The sequence below is a fragment of the Uloborus diversus genome, chromosome 9 (assembly GCF_026930045.1).
Source record: "Uloborus diversus isolate 005 chromosome 9, Udiv.v.3.1, whole genome shotgun sequence".
NCBI classification, from domain to species: Eukaryota; Metazoa; Arthropoda; class Arachnida; order Araneae; family Uloboridae; genus Uloborus; species Uloborus diversus.
Window position 1 is genome coordinate 34,302,011 of NC_072739.1, and position 25,899 is coordinate 34,327,909.

Below are 25,899 nucleotides of genomic sequence, written 5' to 3' on the forward strand. Positions count from 1 at the left end.
CTACTAAAGCAGAAAGTTATTTGAGTCGACAGTTGCACCTAGGGGGTCATGCAAGACTGTAAAAACTGTTAGATGTTAATAACGCAAAATAATGGGTAAAACACATTAATGTAATAAAAGAAAAAAAAGAAATTTGATTTCAGATTAGGATACTTGAAGCATTGTGATAATCAGTTATACAGCTGTCTAGGCAGGCCATGAAAGATAGAACTTTTGATCAGAGACAGTGGTTTGGTAATGCCATTTTAATTCTTATATTAAGCCTCAACATAAATAACTATCATTTTGCACTGTTAAATGCCTGTTATCTTCTTTTTCAGAAGGTGACAAATAAATAATAATTAGAAAATGGAAAAGAATTTCTATGATTGCTATGAACGTGGGACAAGAAACTACACTTTTCTAAAGAATTGCTCGGATATTCTTTGTTCTACGCATGTATTTCTTTTCGTCGTTATACATACTGATAATGGATTTTTTTGATCCCCCTACATTTAGACTCATTTCATTTAGGACAACCAGAATACTCTCTTATTTTTTTTGTTAATCTTTCGAAACAATTTTTTATGCGCTTTTTCTGAAAGAAAATCTCAAGTTGCTTCACCGAAATTCTTTTAAAATAATGGATTTTATACTTACTCCATCTCTGACAGCCCATCCTACGAAAGCAGGCACCAAGAAACCAGAGATATTGGCTAAGCAGTTTGTGATTCCCATCAAAGTCCCTAAAGTAAATTTATAAGGCAGAATTAGTTTTCGTGTTAAATAGTGGTTAATTTAATCAATACATTTGCACGGATGTTACATTTTTGCCGATATATTTTCAGTTTACTCCTCTAATTTTAAGATGTGGCTTTTTATTGTGATATTTCGAACATAAGAAACCATTATGTATCATAATATGGAGTATTAACATGAAAACAAAAATTGTAACTGAAAACGTGTTATGGGTGTGACCGCACGGTCACGCCCGCAACATATAAAAATCATTATTTGTCTTATGAAAGAAAACTTTTGAAAAACTTTGTACTTCAGATTAGACCTAATGATTCCTTAAATTCGAATATATACAAAATAAAATGTCTAAAATTTCAGAGAGTTTAAACTTTCGAGCCAGGTGCCGAAGCCGGCTAGTTGTGAAATAGTGATTGTTGAGATTTTTTTCGAAGTGCATTATTTTCCTACCAAATAGAATGAGTAAAAGTTTTTTTTTTTTTTTTTTTTTTTTTTTTTTTTGAACAGAGAAAAGCTGTTGTTTTTGTTTGTTAAAGAGTTGCTTCTACTTTATTTTTTTTTTGTTGATTTATTTTTTACGTATTCAAATTTGAAATATTAATATTTTTTGTAATATAGTTCTTCGCTTTGCCTCTCATGAAATTGTACGCTTAAACTTTGGGCAAAATAGGTGTGGTGGGTCTTAATATGGTCCAAATAGAAAGGTTGGCCTTTAACGGTTAAAATTTACCGAAAAACAAATCATACAACAATTTGAGTACAACTGAATTTGATACGAATTCAATACCATCAATTTTTTTTTCATGAGACATTCTTTTTTACTACTTCCTTTTACATAGTAAAGGAAGAATTGTAAACGCGAAAAAGATGCTTATTGTTTTAATTTTTACATTTAGAATAAAGTTTGAATATTTTGTTACTTTATAAATACAAATACAATATTTTCTAAATCCTCCAGAAAAAAATATTCGTCGCTGTGTCAATTTTTGAAATGCTGTTGGAAATACGAAGCGCGAAGTTGGTAATATTGAAAAGCTAACAACACACAGTAGATAAATGTCTTGAGTAAATTAAAGATTACAAAGTTCAATCGAATTTAGAATAATCTTCAGTAATGAATCGAGCTTACCTGCGAATTCTGGGCTCACATGTCAACATGGGTCACGCTCAACGCGACCGAAAATAGCTTAAAACTGCATTCTGGGTACAAGAAATCTTGCCTTAATATTTTTTACTTATGAACCCCCACCCCCTTTCCAAATTGAGTGGTAATATTTTAGTAATGACCCTCCGAAAGCCAACAAGCCTCGATCTACCCTTGCATAGAATTAGTGTTAATGCAGCACATAAACGCCACTTAAAATAAGATTAATTTGTATTATTCAACATGCAAAAGTAGAGCAAAAAATTGTTTACATTTATGCACTTAAAATTTAAAAATGTCTTTAAGAGGCAGGTGCTGTAAAATTTATAAGTAAAAAAAATAATATTTCGTCCGATTTTTTTATTACATATTAATATTTGTTCTACATTTTGTTCTTTACATGAAAAGTATGGAAAAGTGATATTTAAAATACAAGCCATGAACTTTAAAAGAAAGTACTTCATCTTTTTCCGTGGCAAGATAAATTAACTTGACCGTCTTCTGTCTCAGGTGCAAGGTGAGTAAGATTGGAATAAGTCTGTATATCGCAAGAGTAAGAAAATAGTAACAGCTCCTATTGCTGATCCTATTTGAGTGACGACACCGCATCGATACAGAGCCGTTTGACCTCCTTGCCTCCTTAAGATGGCTGCGATGCATGCTTTGATGAAAGCTACCAAACCACAAACCATTACCCATGCAATAACCTAAAAAGAGTTTAAAGGCATTTCAACACAGTTTAATTAAAGAATCATGATATTATAAGTTTAATGAACAATGATACTTACAGTCATTTTCACGATCTATAACATTCCTAATGTACAAATTTAAGAATGATTGATTTAAACCAAAAAATGTGGGGGCCTCGATGCCAATACATACAATTCCTCCTAAATACTAAATGCCTATCACACTTGCCTCAAAAAGTGATCCTCCGCCGACACACATTCAACGCTACCTGGCGGCAATACAAGGATAGCGTTGCTATGGCGATGGGTCCAAACAATTGAAATCGGATTGTTTATTGGATAATTCCAAAATTTAGATTTAGAAGTTAACCAATTGCTTTACTACGCTATTAATTTCTAATACCTTCGGCCTTCGATAGATAGCAGTAACAAGAGTACCGAAATTTGCTTGTTGGGATCATTTTGCTCTATGTTAAAATTGAGAAAGCGATAGGCATTTAGTATTGAGGAGGCGTTGATACATATCGGTCCCAGTGAGCAAACACCAAATAAAATTCCTCCGATATCCTTCCTCAGCATCTTACAGCCTGGAGCAGGGCAAGGTTTTCTTTGTCTGCTTCCTCCAAGTGGTACACGACTTTCTGCTAAGTTTCCCCACCTATTCATTCCCAAAATCTTCTAATCTTTTTCTACACTGTCCAACCACCTTGTAGCTTGTCTCCCTCTTCTCCTAGTGCCCTCAATCTTCGAAAGGGTTAGTTTTTTAATCCAATCCAGGTTCAAATCTGACCGTCGAAAAAGTGCCCCAGCCATCTGATTCTGTTGGATTTAATAACTCTCAAGAAGTTAGGTTGTCTGTATTTAGTGTGTATACTGAGAGTATTTAGTGTCTGATGTCATAACTGCCTCTAAAAGTTGGGCACCAAAGGGTACCTAATGAAATGCAATATTTTCCTTAGCAGATTGTATACAGAAGCAGAATTTAAAAACAAACTAGAGGGATCCACTCCCTGCTCACTTCGTTCACCACCTGCCGCGGGTGACAAAGATTTTAATGTTTTTTACCCCTTTATGTCAAGTCTCTTAAGGTTGAAAGGGGTGAGATAGGGCGAAATGGCTTCCCCTGGATTGTCCTGCATCCAACGGTACTAGTATAATATTGATCTAGTAGACATTGCCCGTCCGGAGGAGATAGAGTTACAGACCAACACACAGACAGACGCGCACAGGATTAGCGTACAGATTAATTATGCTAAAACAAAAACCATGGTCAAACAACCAAACAAAAACCTTATATCTCCATGACAAAAACCAACTGACTTGAATTCCTTTCTGACAAATTGAAGGTTACGCAATCAAGGATTGTGGCCAGGTGATTGAGCCGTGATTCTAAAAACTTGATAATTTTGCATGAATTTCAGTTTCCTCTGAAACTTTTAATTCATAATAAATATCATACAAAAAGAACACTAATGAATCGCAATATTTTAAAAGTTATACCATATTACATATACAGCAATCATCACAAGAGGAAAGAGCTACGTTGTAAGAGAGAGAAATTTACGCAGTTGTAATATTACGTTGAGTTAATGTGGTCTCGGCGAGATTTCAAAAAGCTTTATCAATAAGGCGATTCCAAACTATCCATTAAAACATCAAAATTGCTCCAAAAGGCTGTTAAAATTAAAATTTTATATTAGAAGTTTAACCAATCAGCCAAATAAATAGAAAAGCTATTTCATTACATTAAAAGTTCCATTAAAAATGTAATATTAATCCGTCAACTCCATTATTTATTGCTGCAGGCGGTCACGTTACTGTAACTCAGCCTCGTTTATAATTACCTTATCAAAGCGTTATTGAAATTAAATTACAATGGCGTATTTGAAAACAAATAGAGATTTTTTTTAATTTTTTTTTTGGACCTAAATAGGCTGATAGATCGATACTGTGCGAATTTGTTGATCTATTATGTATTTTTGGATAGTTAAATGGGGAAAGGATATTATTGATGAAAGTTTACATGCCAAAACTTTGAAGATGGTTATTTTTTTCAGAATTCAGCTCCCGACAGAATTTCAACTTTTAATGCCAAAATTAACTACTAGTCCAAACTTTAAAAATCGGATACTTTAGCAAACAAATTAATGAGCGTTTTCAATGAAAACTTGTTCAAAGATTTTATCTTGATTATTTCCGCATTTGTGAATTTTAAACGATTAGCGCTAGATTTTTCGCTGCAACTCAGTGAACCAAATTCCGTCTCAGAAAAACCAACTGGTGTGGCGTTTGGACCAAGGAGGATAGAAGAAAGGGGAGACGCCCAAAGCCGTAAACTTGCTGCGCGCACTTGAAGTCGTGGACAGAGCGGGTAAGGGAGAGGGGAAGGGGAAACTCACGCATGCTAAAACTCCCATAGTTCCTAGCGCGCCGAGGAGTTCCGATGCGTCTTTGATGTTACAATGCTTTTTTCTTTTCTTTTCTTTTTTTTCGACGAGATTTGTTTTTTTGCTAAAAGATTTATGTGAATATTTTTTCAAAACATCAATATATTTTTACCATAGACGTAAATTTTAATACCCTTTCTGTCGCAATTCCGATTGAAATAGCTGAAAGGGTAAGCTTTGAGCGTGAATCGCTTATTTCCAAACAAATAAGGGATAACATAAGGATTTCTACTCTGGGGGAAATGTGCATTTTTCTATGTACAGATAAATATATACATATTAGGAAACTTTATTATTTTATACCTACTGTTGTTTTTTGCTGTTATAGGTGAAATAAGTTAAAAATTCAGGTTAGAAAAGATTAACATTGATGTTTTGCATATCATGCTCTTTCGATGTTTAACATTTTAAGAAGAAAAAAAATGCATTGAACAAAAATAAAAACGGCATATTAATAATTATGAGGATAGTAAGGTCATACTGCTTGCAAGGTCCATTCCGTTTTGTAGTTTTGTATTGAATGTAAATCAAAATTGTTAGGATTGGAAAGAATTATTATTGTTTTATAAAACATGCTGATGAAATGAATAGCAATATCACTTATACTGCACCTTACTGACAGAAGTGTACATATTTTTTAAATTTTAGTACAGTGTATTTTTATTTTATATTTTTATTCATTTGCATCTTTTAGTTTGAAGATAAAGGTGTCTTGCCTAGTTGTTTTCATCAATATTTTGAACTAATAGCTGAATATTTGTATTACTTAATTTCAAACTTAAATTTTAAAGAAATTATTTATCTTTTATATTAGTATTTGAAAATGTTCTATTTTAGTTACGTACAGATTAAGTTCTTTTCTTAATCAACTGAAATCAGAATCATATATATATATAATAACACCAATAGATTTTTAACTGTTTAAATTACTTTTTGTCTGTCTTTTGTTTATAGTCTTAGCTATAAATTAAAGAGTAAATTAGACATCCTGGGGAGCGGCTGCTAAAAATCCTTTTCCACCAAACTTTTAAAAAAATGAAATGTGTTTAAGTACATAATATTAGTTGCACACCGAGAAGTGAATTTGAGGGTCAACAATGCCATAGAGCCTTTCATCTTAACATACAGGGCCAATACCAGTACGGTAGTTTTTTTTATTTTCTTTGCATGTGAGGCCTGTTAGACCTCCCCCCCCCCCGAAAGTAATTTATGTCTGCTACAGTGTATAAAATTATTTATGTATTATATTGTTAGGGTACTACTGGTGCATATTACTTCACACCTGTATAAGTGTTTGCATAACCTTTAAATATATTTTGTGTTTTAAATAAAATATAGGAAATTCATCCTTATAAAATTATTGCAATGTTATTATACTTAGCTACCGTTATTAATACTTTTTTTTTAAGCAAGTGACCTTTGTATTTAATTTTAATGTGCTTCGTTGGAGCGACCCCTTTGCTTGATAAAAACAAGAGTGTTTGATAAGGTATAAAAATCTAACATAGCTTTCATATCTAATTCTTTTTCAATCTGATATAACAATAAAGAGTTGCCATTCTATCTTCTATTGTAAAATTTTGCACATTTCATGGGCGAATAGAATTATAATTTGGATTAAAACGATTAATAGTTATGGAAATTATGTACAGTTTGATGTGTGAATGTAAAAAGAAAAAAAGAAAATGAAATTTTTGAAAAATATGAGAGGGGTAACGTTTTAGGTTTTCTTACACGTAACACTTTGACCATCAACTAGAGAAACGTACAAAAGAATTAAGCTGCAGCATATAAAAATTTATTCTAGTGTTCTTGTTTTTAATTGTGAAAGTTAAAATATGATGAATCATCATTATATAACATAATATGATGTAGCAAATTTATAGTTTTCTTGCATTTAAAAAAATATGTGCCCTATCCTCTTTTTTCTATGATTCTAGTAGAGATATTTCGAACAAGAAATGAGTTATTCAAGTTGTGTTGCCAGGGTTGGCAAGCATTTCGCCACGTTTGGAAAAAAACACTGTTTTATCCCCTTCCAGCAAAAATAGATTTTTTGGCAGTATTCAAAAGGGAACAAAAAATGGAATTTTTACAGACAACTTATGTATTTTTTTTAATTTTGCCCTCAGTAAATTAATGAAAGATATTAAACATGCTTTAATTTAATTCCAGTTTTTATTTTCTTTGACATCTAGCTTAAAATAAATGTAAGATTCAACTTGCTTAAACGATTGCTTATAAAAATTGTTTTTTTTTTTTTTAAATAAAAATTGCATTTACAATTTGTATTTGAGTCAGGAAAATAAATGCAAAGGATGATTGTCTAAAAGGACTAGACATTACCAGTTCTCAACTACTTCTCCTCGATTATCAATTTCCCCAGTCAGGAGAAAAAAACGTATAATTTCTTTAGAGAAAAAGGTAAATTTCTATATTATTTGACTATTTTCTGTCAAAATTAAATAGCTTGAAAATCTAAATGAAATCTGGAAAAAGAATTACAGTTTAAATTTTGATGAGGTTGGTCGTCCTGCCAGCAAAGGGATACTTTTGCCAGGATAGTGGCAAAAACTGGGAAAACAGGTACAACAATTGTACAATTTGAATAATCCAATTGAAATTTAAATGAAAGCAGACCAAGAATAGGTTCTTCATTAATATAAATGTATAATTAAAACAATTTAAAGTAAACTAGGGGAAATAGATAATTATTTAAAACTTGCATATTGCGATGCAATATTTAAAAAAATATCCTGATATACCGGATCCAACTGAATTTGAATGAGCTTTCACTATTTTTAGGAGTAATTGTCAATAATAAAATTTCATTTAGTATGAATTATACATTTTTATCACATTTACATTTCACACTATATAATCATAGTTGACCTCTTATAATTTTTATTACTCTGTTGGCATTGCAAAATTTGCACTACTTCCCTGCTAAAAATTAAAAGATGAGAATTTCTTATTTAATAGTTAGGACAGATTAATATTTTATACCAAAGTCAGTGAGTTGATTTTTATTGCTTTTTACTCTCCACTTTCTTTCTGCATTCATAAAATAAAAAAGAAAAGCATTTCACAAAAGCAATGAATTACTGTTCCACTGATGCAATTTAATATTTTAAGAAAAACAATTTAATACAAAAGCATGAAAATTATTAGAATGCAGTTAAAATTACTATGATATTAAACACACTATCCAATCCCCATAAATGAAGCAAATCTAGTTTTGCCACTTTGGCAAATATGGGCAAAAAATAGTTTTGCCAGGACACTTTTAGAATTTTTTTCCCTACCTTTGGCAGAAATGTGCCAAACCTAATTAAAAAAAAAAAAATACTTATCTGAAATTTTACGTTTAAAAGAATTAAGCTCATAGAAAAATTTTACAGCATTATATTGCAACATATTGTGATGGAGGTTTAAAAGGATTACTTTTACTACTAAATGCAAATTTTGCAAATTATAAATAAATATAATAAATAATAAAATTGATAGCTAAAAAATTTCATTCTTATATCTTTGTTAACGGAACTCAATTCAACATTCTCTAATTCTGTTTTTGCCATTTTTTCCACTTTCCTGGTATAAATAAGTTCTTGCCTGCAAAATGTCTAACCCTTTGTGTTACCCACTATTGCCTTTGGCCTTTAAAGTGCAATAATTTTGAATATAATTGTCTAAGTGAATTGCTTTTTTTTCAGTATTTTTTCCCCAATACCTAAACCTTACATTTAAATATTCTTTTATAATGGCACGAAAGATATCCCTGGAATCTTGTTTCCCGGTCTGTTTGTACACCCGTACGCAACACAAGCGGGCATTTTAGTTAAATCAACAGAAAATATTCACTATTAAACACAGTATTCTAGGTAAAATAGCACTGATAAAGCCCTTTAAATCCGAATGTTTTGGGTAGACTTTTCCCCGCGGCAGTTAAAACCGGTTACGGTTTTAGCTTCAGGTTTTGTTGCGTTGAGCGTCTCCCCTTTATTCTATCCTCCTTCTTTAGGACATCCAAATCAGGTGCGGATACAGAAAACAATTTCAGGGGAGGGGTCATGCTAAAGAAGGCCCCCTGGCCCCTGAACGAACTTCTCTAAGTGAATGGGTTTTGGGTACAAAAAAATTCTGAAACTGCTAGCACCAAATCGACCAGGAATAAGGTACCTAATCTCTAAATAGTATAAAATGAAGTGCCCAAAAAGCGTCTGTGTGTTTGAACTCGCGAAACTCGAGAACTACCCGGCCGATTGCGCTGAATTTTTCAGTTTGTTCCTTTAAGTCCTGAAAAGTTTTGCAGACAGTTCGAAAAAAAAAAAAAAATCGATGAATAGTTCTTTTTTTATTCCAATTTACGTCCAATTTTCACATAAATTCTCAAATATGGGGGTGAAAAATTACTTGCACATATTAATATTACATATCTTTAAAAAGGGTAGAATTTTCCGAGTTCTACGCCTCTTGTTTCAGTGCTCTAGCTTTATTACGGCGGGAGTTATTCGTGTTTTTAGCTCGAATTTTTTTAGGCTTAGCTGAAATTTAGGCACTACTTTCTTCATTAAATAAATCAATAAAAAGTGAAAGAATTGTCCCACAGCTTCCTTTTTGACACCATTGGAAAAAACAATCTTTTTTACTCCAGATCTAACTCGACCTATGGTCGAAAAAATAAGCTTTTATCTCAAAAGGAACAAAAGTTACATGAATTTTTTAATCAAGTTTAAGAAATCTCTATTCCATTCAAATTGTGAACCATTTTCTTTCGCATTTTAACTCCTTAAATACTTATTTTATTTTGTGTTTTCATGGTCACGCATTTTAAATCCATCTTTCTGGATTTAATTTCTCAAAAGTATTTTAATATCTGTCGTCATTGTTTGGAAGGGAAATCATGATGTTTTTTTATATTTTTTTACGCCTGATTGTTGAATATACGTCACTTGACACAATTTTCATTTTCAAGGTGAACCGGGCAAAGCCGGGCAACGCAGCTAGTTGGGAATAAACGTTGCAAATGAATTTCTTTCGCAATGAAAGGAAGTAGTAGTTCAAATATTTACTTTAAGATATAATAATTGTTTACATTTTATGCATAAAGTGTTTGAACACAATGTGGCCGGATACTATTGTCGACGGTTTAGGGTGGGGGAGGGTCATGACCCTCCCCTTGTATCCGCCAATGATCCAGATCTTAGTACCGGCCCGGCCACGTCTCAATTGCACGGAATTTTTCGGTTCATATTGATTCTTCTTTAAAATGAGTGAATTACTGAAAAATTGTGGGTTGACACTTACTACTAGACAAGCTCCCAGGGTAGTTCCCACGAATGGTGGGTTGGGAATGAGAAGAGCAGTGGCTAGAATGTAGGCGGCCCAACAGGTGCCACAGACTGCGAGTCCCGCCACAGCGCCCACACTGTACACAGGCAGGAATATCGCCAAGAAACAGCTCAGTGGGTTGGCTATACTGGACAAAGTCACGGTTAGGTGGTAGGCAATGCTGCCGTATGGTAAACATGAATACGTCTAGAAAGTAAAAAGAGCATTGAGAATAATTAATCAAACATAAATTATGAAAACCAAGTTTAAACATGAAGTTACAAGAAGTGCCAATGTGCATATTTCTATGAGTAGTTTTTAGTTAATTGAAATTGAAGATAAATGTAAGCATTTTTACTTGTTTGTAACGTTCTGCAGTATAATAATACAGTGACTAATTTGAGTTGGATGTTTTGATTGGCACATCTTGCATGAAAGAATCAGATGCTAAAAGTCAAGGCCGTATACAGAAATCTTTTTCGTGAAGAAATATTTTTCGTGTGAAGGTTACGCTGATCCTAATCATAGCATTGCGATGCTGCCAGGGTAGGTTTGCCCGATTCATAGTTAATAATTAAAATCCTAATACGCCCTAAAAATAAAACTCATATGAAAAGTTAACACATTTTAACTGGATAACAGTGTTTTGTTCTCTAACTTCAAAAGTTCATTTTCATTAGTAAATTTCTTGCAGAAATTTGGCGATAACATTTTAATTCTTAACTGAATTTAAAATAGAATTTTTCTTCCATAACTCAAATCAATAATGTAAGAAATGAAAACCAGACAAAAACTCTGAAAAACATACAGAACAATGAATAAATAAAATTTAAAGGAAAAAAGCGTAAAAATATATCAGGAAAAAAAAAAGATTAAACTGTGTCAAATCTTTTTTTGGGGAGAAGCAACGGGGGGGGGGGGGGGGGGGGGGGTCCACGAAATACGTAATTTTTCCGGAGGGGGTCCGCGGAGGCATAAAGTTTGGGAACCTCTGATCTAAGGTTTAATTAACGTAACTGTCTGACGTCATGCTATATTCGCATACTAAAAGCCAAGTATTTTGTAGTAAGTTACAGCCCTAAAGCCAGGGCTAAGGCAGAAATACTAAAATACACCGCCAGCTCAGTTATTCCATCCAAGTGTTAAAAAAACTAATTGCCCTTACTTGCACTGACAGAAGGACTCCGTTATGCATGGCACTAACAAATCCTTGAATTCCGAGTAAAAATATGTACTGAGAGAAATTTATGAATGGATGTCCCAGCAGATTTTGTTCAGAAGATGTGGTCTTCTCAATGCTGACACTGGCATCCGTTGAACTTCGGAAGTTTTCATCCACTGCTGGGTGTTTCGGAGTAACGACAGGAATGAATGACACCTGAATAAAAAGAATAAATAATTAAATAAATATATTTTTTCTATAGATATAATGTGTGTGTGTGAATCACACAATTAATCGAAATCACTGAAACAAATTGAATTTGCTATAGCAAAAAATAGACATCTTTTAAGCTTTTTAAGTACAATCCTCATATAAATAATTTCCGATGATCGAGAAACCCGCATGCAGGGCCTGATTAACGCACGGTCCGGCGGGTCCGCGGACCTGGGCACCACAAATTTAGGGGCACTAAAATAGCCTAAATTAACTTACTTCATTTTATTTTCTGTTCCAGAGAACGTTCCTTTTCAGCGTTGAAGAATCAAAAATCGTTTGAGAAGCTGCGTTTCTTGGGATAATTTACAGGCGTTTTCCTTATTGAGCATTAAAAATTCTGTGACATCAAAATTAGATTTCGATTATGTGATCGACACATTTGCCTCTGTTAAAGACAGAAAGAAGCCTTTTTAAAGCTTGATGTCCGAATGAGTTGTTTTTTTTTTTTTTTTTTTTTTTGCTATTTTTGCAGTTTTAAATTGTTTTTTTAACTCATTTTTACTTTAAGATAAGGCAATTTTAACTATGTGACTATCAAGTGTTTGGTATTCAAATCCCAGGTTTTTGTAGTAATGTGTAGGTTTCTAGTATATTAAGTTTCTAGTATAAAACATTGACTTTAAAATTGGGCTGATTTTCTCATGGGGGGGGGGGGCACCATCTTCTTTCCAGGACCTGGGCACCAGTTTTTCTTGATCGGGCCCTGCCCGCATGTTTCAACAATGAAACTCGTGCCACGGTATGATAATTTGATACTATGTTTTGGTAATGTTTAACATGCAGGGAAAGGATTTATTGTGACGAAGCTGAAATCGATCCGTAAATTAACTGTTTTACTGGTAAAACTGTCATTTCAGGGGAATGAAGAAATGAAAAAATGGTCAACAATGAACGCTATCTACCGGAGTTTAGGTTTCATCCACTGGAGTAAGAGTTACAATTTCAACTATCAAAATATCACCAAACAAGGCAATGGCTGCGCTCAAATGTAAAGCAATTTTCACCCGTCATGTCTTGTGACGGGCGATTTTCTAGTAATAATAATAATTTAGATTCGTTTTGATTCTCATTTTCTGAAACAAAATAAGGGAAAGCTGAGTTCATCGATACTAATCGGTCTGATATATTTTTCTTTTTTTTTTATTTTGAAGAGAACCAAAAGATTAGAAAATATAAAAAGTTGAAATATTCCGCGAAGCAAAAATTTTCGTGTTTATGACGGGCTCGCGAAAATAAGCGCTTTTAACAGTATTATATAGCATTTGCTGAAATGCTTAATATTTTCAACTATTTTAAAATAACATTACCAATATCAAAAGCTTTAAAGCAGAAATGAACAAAAAAAATGAGGATATGTATTTCGGGGTTACAAGGAAACCACTTTAACAATGCAAAAAAAAAAGTTTCAGATTACTTGTACGCTTCAAAATAACAACCTTTTAAAAAGGTTTCGGGGCACGGGGGTTTTTGGCCGCCAAACGCCCCAATGATTTTGAGAATTTCGCTGTTATAACAGGTGCTTGACGCTTTTTCTAAAATCGCCAAATTTTCAGTCATTAGAAAGATTTCTAGATAGGCAATTGAACTAATATGATTGGTCACAGTAGTAAACACAACGTTGACAAAGCTCAACTTAGCAATTAATTGGTCATCAGATCTGAAAGTTGAACTGAAGAATCAATCAGCAATGGTACGGAAACAAGTCACCAAAATGTCAAATTCTGAATTTCTTAACAAAAAATCTAATACCCACCTTCATGAGTTCTGTCAACCTAAAAAGGATTCTCTTACAAATTACTGTCATAAATTTGTTGTTTTTCTAATACTTGTAGTAATATGTAAAGCAAGTTCTTAGATCACAATTTTTGCATATTTTACCAAAGCATTGCTATAATGAATGGAATTAGCGAAGAAAAATGGTATTGGCAAGAGAATCTTTGAAAATGAACTACATCTTACCCTTTCCTTCTTCACTGATGGTAATTTATTGAGCAGGACAATGCGACCCAGCTCACTGCCATCTGAGCAGACAACAAGCCGAAGAAGATATTCGTCGAAAATCTTGGCGGAGGATAGTAAGGTTGAAGCACGTATTCCGTGACGTTCCCACCTTCAGTCAAGTTAGTCACGGTTACGTTTATGCATTGTGCGTAACCTCCCACACCTTGGGCGAGAGCGAGTAGGCCTGGTATAGGTCCGCTGAGACCAGCACCAACCAGGTAAGATATTACGTACTGCTCTTTGAAATTGGCTATAAAAGGTAGGTAGAGCAAAGAAGAAGTGCAGTCTACGAGGGACATGAAGAAAGTCAATACTAGAAGAGCAGTGCTGTGCAGTTCATTGCCAATGTGTGTTGTTACATCCCAAAATATGCTCAAAAGGATGCATGCTGTGATGACTAGAGCTAGAGAGCCATGGATGAAGGGAATTTCAAGGACCTAGAAAGGTGGAATAAACAATAGTTAATCTTTCAACTTTTTGGTATAGCAAGTTTTGATGCAAATTTCAAAAAGCTTATTGCATATTCCAGCTATTACCATTTTTCACTATTCTTACCAGGTATTCCTACGAGAGAGGATCGTTGGCGCAGTCTGTGCCATCAAAATTGGTATGGGGTGTTTGAAGGGGTATTTTTTTCCTTTTGGCGCTCACGTTCTGCTGGGGTACTTTTTAGGAGTTGAGGGGAATACACCATCGCTCTTTTGGGAGGAGGGGCACCCCTTACGTTTACAGAATCAAAATCCACGAAACACAGTGACTTATCTAAACACTTATAATGTCTTTTTTTAGATTTCTTAATACAAAACTGAGTGAGAATATCTCATTTACTTTCATTTCACTCACAGTTAAAAACAACTCACTTCAAGTTCAGAAGTACTGTGTTTTGAAATATATAAATCTGTTCTGCAATTGTCCATTTCTTGTTCATATTTCCATTCCACATAAGTAAAAACAACATAAGTAAAAATTTATGGATTTATGACAAATATTTGAACTTAAACATATTTGATTAAAATCGCCTAAAACAGAGGTTCCCAAAGTGGGTGCTACAAGGAGAGATGTGAGGTGCCACGAAGTACTCACAATATCAATGTATGGACAATGGCAACAAAAGAAAATTCTAATTCTTCAAAGTGTGCCGCGAATTGGAAAAGTTTGGGAGCCTCTATGGCTTATAACATTGTGAAGTACATACCCTCACACATCAAAATGAAATTTACGCATGTCGCGTCATTCATTCAAAAGCTATGCTAAAACAAAATTAAAAAATAGCAAAGAGTTGAATCTAGGACCTCTTGAGAAAAAAAAAAGGTAAATAAATCATGAACCCATTGGTGTCAACATATCTAAAATTAAACTTTTAATAAGTATCTAAAAGCTATCACAGGGTCAACCTATAAAATTTATTAGATAAAATTTCTGACTGCGTAGCTACGCTACAGTCAGATGATATTAAAATAATACTAGCAAATATCAGTTTCATTCGAGGCAAGGTTTCTTCTAGAACGCACATTTTTTTATTGCCAAGCAGAACTTCTTCATTAAATCTTCAAAAATGTTGTAGAAAATAACAATGTGTAGATGCTGACAAATGAAAATAAACATGGTCGAGGCAGGATCCCCTGGTAAATGTTAAATCAGAATTCCTTTACTAACATTTGCATACCGACAATTTTTTAACTTTTACCAGAAATCGCAAGGGCCTGATTTCTGAATAGACCAACAACGCCGTGGTTCAGGGTCTCTGCTGTTTTGAAGCCTACAAATGGCAAAAGTTGTAAGTTTTGACTACAAGGGCAGGGCCGAATTTAGCTCCATGCCGCACCAAGGTAGATTTGAAATCTGCCCCCCCCCCTCCCCAAAAAAAACCCCTCAAAAACATGCAAAAAAGTATTCTCGAAATTTAAACTGTCAAGTTTATGAACATTGCAACATATGTATTCTTTTTTCTTTTTCTAAATTCTAAAAATTGTTTTTTAATAATACCTAACGTTCCTTCTTATTAAATGTTATGTACGTATGTATGATATGCGCGTAAGCTCGCGTTTTATAATTCGGTAAAATTAGAATTTTCCTACCCCCCAAAAAATTTTAGATTAAGTCCGATATAATTAACATCAAGCTATAAGCTATACATTAGATTTCTATCCATATGGGGGGGGGGGACATTGAAATTTTACATGAAAATTCCAGGGTTTCAGTGTCATAATAAAACATAATTTCAGAACAGCTGATAGGGTAGGTGGGGGTAAAGGCCCGCCATTTTTATTTTCTAGAACATCATAGTCAAGAAAAAGTAGATTTTCCCGTTTTTTTAAATTAGGGTTGAAGAACGGTTTGTTGCCTATAACTCCTCCAAATTCAAACTCTGTCTGATTTGCAATTAACCGGAAATTTGCAATTTAGCCAGAAATAAAAATTGCGGGGTTTTACCTCAGAAAATGGGGTACAGCTCCTTTACCCCACTCAAGATGAATGTGAATAAAATGGAACAATACTTGATGAAAACACTTGATAACTCTGTTGTATCATTGGTTTATTGTTATTTAACACTATTGGACTCGAATATCTCATAAATTTGAATATGATTTTTTTTAAACTGGTACAAAAATGTTTTCGTCTTCACAAAAAAAGAATTCAGTTACCTGAGAAAATAGGACAGCCGTATCATGAAAAATAAGATGTAAGGTTTGCCCCAACTATATTTAGCTAACTTGGCAGCATTGTGAAGACTATTCTTATCACAGCGATACGACGCTGCCAGGTTAGGTTCGCCCTAGCTATTGGTGTCTACGTGGCAAATAGTTGAGCCTCAGTTGAGCAAAACTCCACACTTTTGGAGCTGCGGGGATTTTCCAATTTAGCCACTTTCTGAAAAACGAGTACTGTTTTTTTTTAAACAGGCATTAGATTAACTATTTTTACTCGAAGGTGAAGCTATAATGCAACAGTAACTACGTGTAACTCCTTGATTCTTCTTTTCAAATCCTACATTTTACAATGTTCAAATAATATTTTATAAAATTGAGTGGTAAAAAACATACTTACCTCATCTTCTCGTGCCTGGAGTGTCTGGTAAGGACAAAATTTCATGACACAATAGGTTTTAATAGGACATACCTACTACTTGGAGGAAAACTTCTCACACCAAGGCGATCAAGTAAAAAACGTCGGTGCGGGGCTTTACCCTCACCTACCCTACAGATAATTTTATAAGATCAAGTTCAATGCCTTACCTTTTGCGACCAGATTTTCCTGGAGCCGCTGAATGGGCTTGTGATGGCCAATGAAATTGGGCCCAAATTGGCCACTTGGGATGTCACAACTATGTACGATGCCAATTCCCAAGACTCTGGTAAAATTTTTACCAGAACTGGAAGTTCGACTCATAGACCATTGACTGCAACCCATGAACTCACGCCAAACAGAACTATCAGGAGATCGACGAGAAGACTACGCTAAAAGGTTTTCTTTTCTGCCCCCATGGGCGTAACCTGAAAAAAAGAAATTTGAGAATTCTTTTGCAAAGTGAAGAATAATGAATCAGGTGCCCTTTGATCCTAAAAAAAATATCAAGATAATTTGTTTCCATGTTAAAAAATATCTGCCAAATCTCACGTTGTTAAATATCGATGAAGATCAAATCATTTTAGATTTACTAAAGTTAAAACTGTCCCACTAGTTACGCATTTCATCTCTATATTTCTGTGAATACATACTGTCTGTTGAGGCAGTGAGAAGCAAAAGCATGTAAGTGGACATTTTCAAGTTTTGAGTCAAACGTATTTAAAGATGAAATCCTAGGTAGACTTTCGTTGAAAAGTTTTTCTAAATCATGCTGTATAGCAGCCATTTTGTAAAATCTTTTTAATAAACAAAAACGGAGCTGTCGCCTATTTTTAAACTTTTTATAATTTGCACACATTTTTCTTCAAGATCTATAAGCACAAATCTCAATTAGCTGAAGAAAATGTTTTCTCATTGTGATTTAAGTTTTCGTGGAATGGCTCTTGTATATAACGTGTGTCTTATTTAAGTACCTGTGCAATACGTCATTAAATTTTGGACAAGTGAAAATTTTCTAATTTTTATTATGATTTTCTGTCGAAAAAAAAATATTTTGCGAAACCTAAATTTTCACGATAGCGTCGGGCTCGCGAAAATTGCAAAAATAAGTGTTTTTACAGAATGTTGTGGTTTCCTTCAGCCAAAAGTAATACTTTTAGTCATTGAAATGGATAGAATGAGCAAAAAAATAACATGGACCCAAAAAATACTTTCATTTTCTCAACATTTTTTTTTTTAAATTAATTTTTTAAAATGTCCGATTTTTCAAACAAGACGTGGTCTTGATGACGTCACAAATGATGCACTTTGCCGCATCTTTCTACTAAGTTTCCACGTTATGATAATCAAGCAGCGAATTAAAATTGCGCTCTACGCTTGCTATCAACCATTTCGTTGCACAATACACGTGAGTAAAGATGCGAATTTAATATTTTGCACTGTGAATGGGTACACTGAATGGCATTTCATCATTTGTGATGTCATCGGCAGAAACCGTAAACAATGAAAGCGCTCCAATTTAAGTATTTTTTTAAAAATATTAAACGTAAACAAATTTACCAAAAAATGGCCAGATCCTAGGTTTTTAGGCATGCTCTTTCAGAAAAAAAATACTTTTAAAATTTTGGAAACGACCCCATTCCAACTCAGCAGGAGTCCAGGAACGAACCAAAACATTCTGCGAAAGGCAAGTCGAAATAAACAAAGGGAATCGTCCCCATAAAATATTATCCCCTCATCTCAATGCATGTAATATAAGAGATGCTTGGATGAAACGGTAATCAGGCCCAGGCAGTGAGAAGCAAAGGGATGCAAGTGGCAAAATTAAAAATTTGGAGCTAACCAGTACAAATGGTAGGCGAACCCCTCCTCTATCTTGGGGCAAGAGATGGTACTAGTAGCCCTGGTAGTTGCTGCTATACAGCATGGTTTAGAAAAAAAATTCAATGAAAGATTACCTAGGATGTTATCTTTAAAACGCGTTACTTGCTTCTCACTGCCTCAAATGTACTTTAGAACTAAATAAATAAATAATAAAATGTCCTCTTAAATAAATAATTTTCCTCAAATATATGATCGTCTGCACTGCTCTTCCTTTCCCTAGGTTCTTTTACTTTCCGTTGCCAAAAATTTAATAATTAATTAAAACTTTAGAATGACAATGAAAATATATCATCTCAAAAATCATTAAGTCGCAGTAAAAATCAGAGCTACGGAGTCAGAGTCTGACTAATTTTGAGAAAAAAGGAGTCGGAGTCGGGGTCGAAAGCTCTAAAATTCTAGAACTCTGAGTCGGGAGTTGATCATTTTTCCACCGACTCGCAGCCTCGGCCAAAAAATTTGCATTTGCATTCATTTCATTTTCATTCAATCACATTTATCTTTGACTTACATCAATGTTAAGTCTGCGCGCGAGACATGGTATTTCAATTTTTAACTTCCTTCTATTTCTTAAAGCAAAAAATTGAGAATAGATTCAGAATCTGCACAATTTTTGCAATTTTTTTGTTTTTGTTTTTTTCGTGGTTTCGTTAACGTTCAAAAAGTCTTCTTGTTGAAAAAATCTTCATAAAGAGCTTTTTTCATCATGGTTGTTTGCAAATGCATCTCGTTCGGGATCCATATTTGCCTTAAATTTCTCTATAGACGCTAACGTTTTTTAAAAGTTTTTTTTTTTTAATTGTTCAAAATTGAACGAAAAAGTGTAATGTGGGAATGAGGGTCCTCGCTGAGATCTTTCGAACAAAAAAAGGTTTGTTCGAATTGATCAGTTCTTTCAGAAGTTATTAGAGACGAGGTATGGACAGACCTACAGGCCGACCCAGATACATATTTCCTGATTCCAAAGCCTACTTTCCAATTTTTTTAAAAAAATTTCAGTATTTATAAAATTATTTAATTTTTGATTTTTTTAAGCAACATTTTAAAGATACACTAAGCCTTCATTCATGCTTCTTTCTTCGACTTTTATGGGAAAATAATCTGAAAAAAAAAAAAGTTTCGTCCTAAAAGTTAGTGAAATGAAAATGATTTACCTTCTCACTTGATTTCTTGCACATTGTCCCATAAAAACAGATCATCCCACAAAAGTTCCCAAGAAAAATTCATTGGATATAAATAGTCATACAGTCGTATCGCTATTTCAGCTAAAAGATCTTTATACTTATGAAACATTTTTTTTCTTCTGAAATTTAAGAATACTAGAAGCAATGAGAATCTTAAAACTGATTTCGTATTATTTTTTTTTTTTACAAATACACTAGTTATGTAAAAATTTATTTTATTAAATCGTTGGGTTCTCAACACATTGCGGTCATTATGAATCCGTTGCAGTTGTAGAGCTTAAACGCGCCACATTGCGGTGGTTTTAGGAATTAGCCAGTGAGGTATAACTTTTCAATTTTGAGTGGACAAGGCAGACGTCTCATTGGACAATGGACAGGTATAAGTTTTTTACTTCTTTCGGCAGCCATTGGCCATAAACAACAGCGCCTCCTATAGTTCATTTGAATAACGAATCGATAAAAAATACAAAAATATAAGAAAAATAATCACTGAAGATTTAATAATATAACGCACCCCATCCGTTCGCTATTTCAACTGTAAAATGTTGAAGTAAAATTCGAAGGAAAAGTAGCTTAGAAATTTAAAAACTGCAAAAACATTTGACGAAATAAGTTTTTAGTGTTAAAAAGAGACAAAACATTTAAGAATTTTAGAATAAAATGATCCCACATGCGAAAGCAAACTAATTACCGAGTTCTCTAATACATTATCATAATACAACTGTGTATAATTATGTAAATTGCAAAAACATTTAGGGGAATTAGTTTTTTTATTTAAAAAAGAGACAATCTTTCAAGAATTTCAGAATAAAACTATCACACGAAAGTAAAATAATAATATCGAACGCTGCATAGTTATAATACAAGTTTACACAACTGTTAATTGCAAAAATATTTGACGGAATTAGTTTTGAACGTTAAAAAGAGACATAATCTTTTAAGAATTTTAGAAGAAAATTAAAACATGAAAATAAATAAATTATCGAACATTGAGCGTAATTATAATAAAGCTCTACATAACTGAAAATTGTAAAATCATTTGACGGAATTAGTTTTTTAATGTTAAAAAGAGACAAAATCTTGAAAGATTATTGCAATAAAATTATCTCATTCAAGCAAACTTTGAATAATTATAGATTGCAAAAACATTTGGCAGAACTAGTTTCTTGATATTCAAAACAGACTGACAAAGTCTTTTAAGAAGCTTGGAATAAATTATCACACAATAGCAAATTAATTACCGAACTTTTTGCATATTTATAATACAACTCTGCAAAATTATAAATTGCTAAAACATTTGACTAAATTAGATGTTCGTGTCGAAAGAGAAAAAACCTTTTACGATTTTTTGAATAAAATGATCACACGAAAGCTTATTAATTACCAAACTTCTCTGCATATTAGCAATGCTTGATCTAATCACCCTACGTGTTACTCGTACACAAAAAGACTTACCATTTTGTACACTGCTTACCTATCAACTACAAAACACTAAGGTCTAAATACATTTAAGAAGAATAATGAACTGTTTTACCTTGCAAAACAGAAGAATAACATTAAAAAATTGGTGATGTAATCCAATTGTCAGCACGGACTTTTTTTCTTTAACTGATGTTGTCTTAATTGAGGAAATAAACGGCTAAAAACATAGTATAAAACTTTAAGACAATAACTTACAATCCATTCACTGATATTCGTTAAAAAGAATGTTGGCTGCAAAAGTCATACCGCCAAGAATAGAAACTCAAATAAAGCGCCATTTGTAGCGAAAATTCAACACAGTTCTTAAGAAACCGCTGAATTATCCCGTTTACCAATTGGATTTTCTTTTTTTCATTGCCTTTGAAGTATTCGGTAAATCTGTAGCTTATATAAACATATGAATTGTTTACACGAGCAATTATCGTATTTCACTATTTACACACTCTTCTGCATTGATTATCAAAAGCAAAGTAATATTTTTAAGTAGAGGTAAAAGGTAATATTATGTAATGTGAAAGATGTAATTGGGTGATTTAAAGCAAATTACTTGAATATATGAATGTTTACCTGGAAACAATTATCATTTTTAATTCCTTTTACAAAAAAGGAAGTATTGTATTCGCGAAAAAAATTTCACTCAAAAATCGACCTTAATTTCCATTTTTCTCACCCCCGAATGAATGTTGAGTTTTTTATTTTTTTATTTTTATTTATTTATTTATTTATTTTTTTTTTTTTTTTTTTTTTTTTGATCCGACCACTCGTGGATGTATGCCTAGGAACCTACAGACACCCGAAATATCCATTTTGACGACCCCCGAGTTAATTGCAACGAATTTTCTCGTGACGTCCGTATGTATGTGTATGTGTGTATGTATCTCGCATAACTCAAAAACGGTATGTTCTAGAAAGTTGAAATTTGGTACGTAGACTCCTAGTGGTGCCTAGTTGTTCACTTTCTTTTCTGGTTGCATTCGGATGTTTCTAAAGGGGTCTTCTGCCCCTTTTTGGGGGGAAATCATTGTTTATTTCGATGTAAATTCAAGTAGTGTTATAATTTGACGGACACTTGGCGATACATCGCCAGTATTTTCGTCACCAACTTGGCGACAAATTTGGCGATTTTTTTTCTTAAATCTGGTTTCAATTTGGTCACTGTTGGTGATATTTAGATAGTGAACTGTTGAGTCACATTAAAATTGCCAATGATGGGGAAATGACATTAAATTGGAGTAAAAGGAAGCCATGTGATGGACACATCAGCTCGCTTACTATTAACGCACTCTTCTGTGTTGACTATCAAAAGTGAAGTAACTTTTTAAGCAGTGGTAAATGGCAGTATTACCTGTATGTAATGTAAAAGATGTAATTGTGAGGGAAAGTCTGTAACTTAAATACATGAATGTTTATAGAGGAAACTATGGAGACTTGACCACATTTTTGGTTTAGAACAAAATAAAAGCATATATGTAAATAGTTTGTTACTTTGCACACTATTATGGCTAAAAACAATAGCATAATTTAAAGTAGAAATGTTACAAAAATATTATATTCCTCAAGTCAGCATTCAGATCAAGTGTCCCTAGATCTAGGGAGAATTGCTTTGTTTGATTTTGTGTTGGACGACCTGTGAGACGTCATTAATCCAAGATCGCGGCTGCACTAGATTTTGATGAAAATTTTCGGTTTTAACTCATTTTTGAGGCACATTATGAAATTTTTTCAACTTATCTAAAATACTAGAAAATCACCCGTCGAGGTATGACGGATAAAAATTGCTTCTACATTTGAATGAAGCCATTGCCTATTTGGCTTGAAATTGTAGCTTAAGGTTACAATTTCAAGTATTTTGATACTTGAAATTGTAACCTTAACCCCAATGGATTAACCCTAAACTCCAGTAGGTATCGTTAATTTTCAACCACTTTTTTGATTCTTCATTCCCCTAAAATGACTGTCTTACCAGTCAAGCAGTTAAGTTATCGGATCAGTCTTGTCACAATAGAGATTTTCCCTGCATGTTAAACATGACAAAAATATATTATCAATTTATCATGCCGTGGCGCGAGTTTCATTGTTGGAACTCGCGGGTTACTGAATCATTGGCTATTATTTATTTAAGGATTTAATATTTTAGTACTATTATATTTCAAATTTAAAAAAAGAAATTCAGTTTAAAATAAGTTAATTCATTTAGTTATTTTTGATTTTCGATATAGATTTTATGAACTTTTTTAGTAACCAATCGCAGTTAAACAATATTTTGGAAAGCTTGTACGATAAAATCAAATTTATTGTTCCAAAAAACCTGTAAAACTATTTGCATACACGTGTTTTGGGGTTATAAGAAGCATTTTTTCCCCATGTAGAACAAAATTTACAACTTCCGTTACTTAATATCAGAAATAATGATAGTTTTATTATTTACATTTTATGTACTCTAAGTAATGAGTAATTAATATCATTACTCTAAATTAATATCAAACTCTGATTTTAATTCAAAAATATAGATTTAAAGGTAAAAAACAGTTCTTACTTTTAAGTTCTTCATCTGAATTGCAATCAATATTGCTTCTTTGGCTATGATTTTCACTTAAGTCCTCATCACCTCCACACACATAGAACGTTCAGTGCATGAAATATTTTAAGATTTGTATTTACATGAAACAATGCATTTCCCCTTAACACAGCTGCATCGAACTGGTTTCAAGGTGAATTCAAATGCACAAGGAAGTGTACACATAACTGGAACACATAGAAGTTCCAGTTATTCATTTCCCATCCGAAGTCTGACGGGGATGGTAAACTCGGGTGCTGCTGGTCACAGCAAGACGCCACTCCCAATACCTGATAATGCGCTCTTAAAATGTAAGTGGACAAATATGCTTTTGCAGGAGGCAAAATTTTATTTTGAGTCTCTTGCTTGGAAAACATTAAACAACCAAGTTCTCCAATATCAGAAATATTTGTCAGCGGTACATACACAAAACAAATAAATCCTCCAATAACAATTTTATCATTTGTCCTGAATACTTCAGTTGATCCAGGCTGACTCGGAGCATCAAGAGTATCTTTGCCAGCTGTCTTATAATTTTTTCAAAAAGAAGATTTCCCAAGTTAATCTGTTATATCACTTCCTGATACAGCATGGAGTCCTAATATTCCTCTTGTTTTATCCGATCCTAATGCGGTCATAATGCTGGTCAGATCTATAGGGCCGAGCGCAGAGCTTCAGTGTTGGGGGTACCACTATACCAGGGAGCTTGAGGGTTTAGGTAACTCCCAGAAAAGGGGTACAGGGTGGCGAAGAGACAAAATTAAGTGAGTGTAGACATTGGTGGCATCTGAATTTTTCAAAAGGAATTTTTAAAATGGAGTCAGTGAGTCAGTAGCGTAACTTCAAATTTTCGGCTGCCCCGCAAAATCTGATTTTGGGCCCCCTACTAAAAAATCGTATTTTTGTGATTTGTAGTACAATTTTTTGATTTTGTCGGCCCTACTTTTTTTTAAACACACACACACACACATATATCGTCGCCTCAGAGCAACACTCAGACATCTAATCCTAGGAATAACACTAAGATATCCTACTGTTGCTCTGAGGCGACGATATATATAGAAAGGGGGGGGGGATTGAGATTTTAGTTTAGAAAGGGACCATTAGATATAGAAATCAGAAAAATTCGTCACAATGAGGAGAAAAAGAATTATCTACCTGAATTTAATTGTAAATATAATACAGGGTGGCGACAGATCAGGGAGATCAGGGAAAAGTCGGGGAACTTTATTAATCAGGGAAAAGTCAGGGAAATATCAGGGAATTTTGATAAAATAACAAAAAATCAGGGAAAATTGATTTTATAAAGAAAAAAAAAAATTTTTTTTGCTTTACAAAATTTTGTATCCTAATTCCCTACGCATTTTCCGCCAATAATCTGTTCAAAAAAAAGGCAAATTAATGAGGTGCGATTATGCACTGCCTCATAGTTGTAAATTTTTTTTCCTCAACGTCAAAGTATTGAATCTTTCTTATTAACCGCAGGATGAACATCCTAAGATTGCTTCTGTGTCTGTTAGGTTGTTTATTTTACCTAGCTTGAAATTTCCTTTCACGCTTTTCAATGTGATGTAAAATAAACAACCATACAGGCAAAGAGGAAGCCTTCATTAATGCCTTAGCTCCTTTGCCTTTATTCCATTATTTCGAAGTAATTAGCGTACCGTAATCACGATTTCAAGAAGAAATCTTTGGTTTTTGAATTGATACTGATAAAAGCTTAAAAGTTATTACTTCTTCACGTTTTTAATTTAATTGCTAAAAGTGAACTTTCAATCGAAAAACTTTGTGTTTTGCCGTTATATTATTTGCTGTCACCGTAATTATAAAGGTTTTCTTTTCTTCAGACTTAAATGATTTTTATATTTTATAACCAAGTTGTATTCTTCCTTTATATATTTTAAAATTAACTAATTGCTTTTTTTTCTGTTTTTTTTTTTCTGT

The 25,899-nt window shown here is 33.3% G+C and overlaps 1 pseudogene; it reads right to left on the reverse strand.

Moving 5' to 3' along the window:
* Positions 1-1,785: 1,785 nt before the first annotated feature.
* On the reverse strand, positions 1,786-19,910 carry LOC129230151 (solute carrier family 52, riboflavin transporter, member 3-B-like; annotated as a pseudogene).
* Between the last annotated feature and the right edge of the window lie 5,989 nt (positions 19,911-25,899).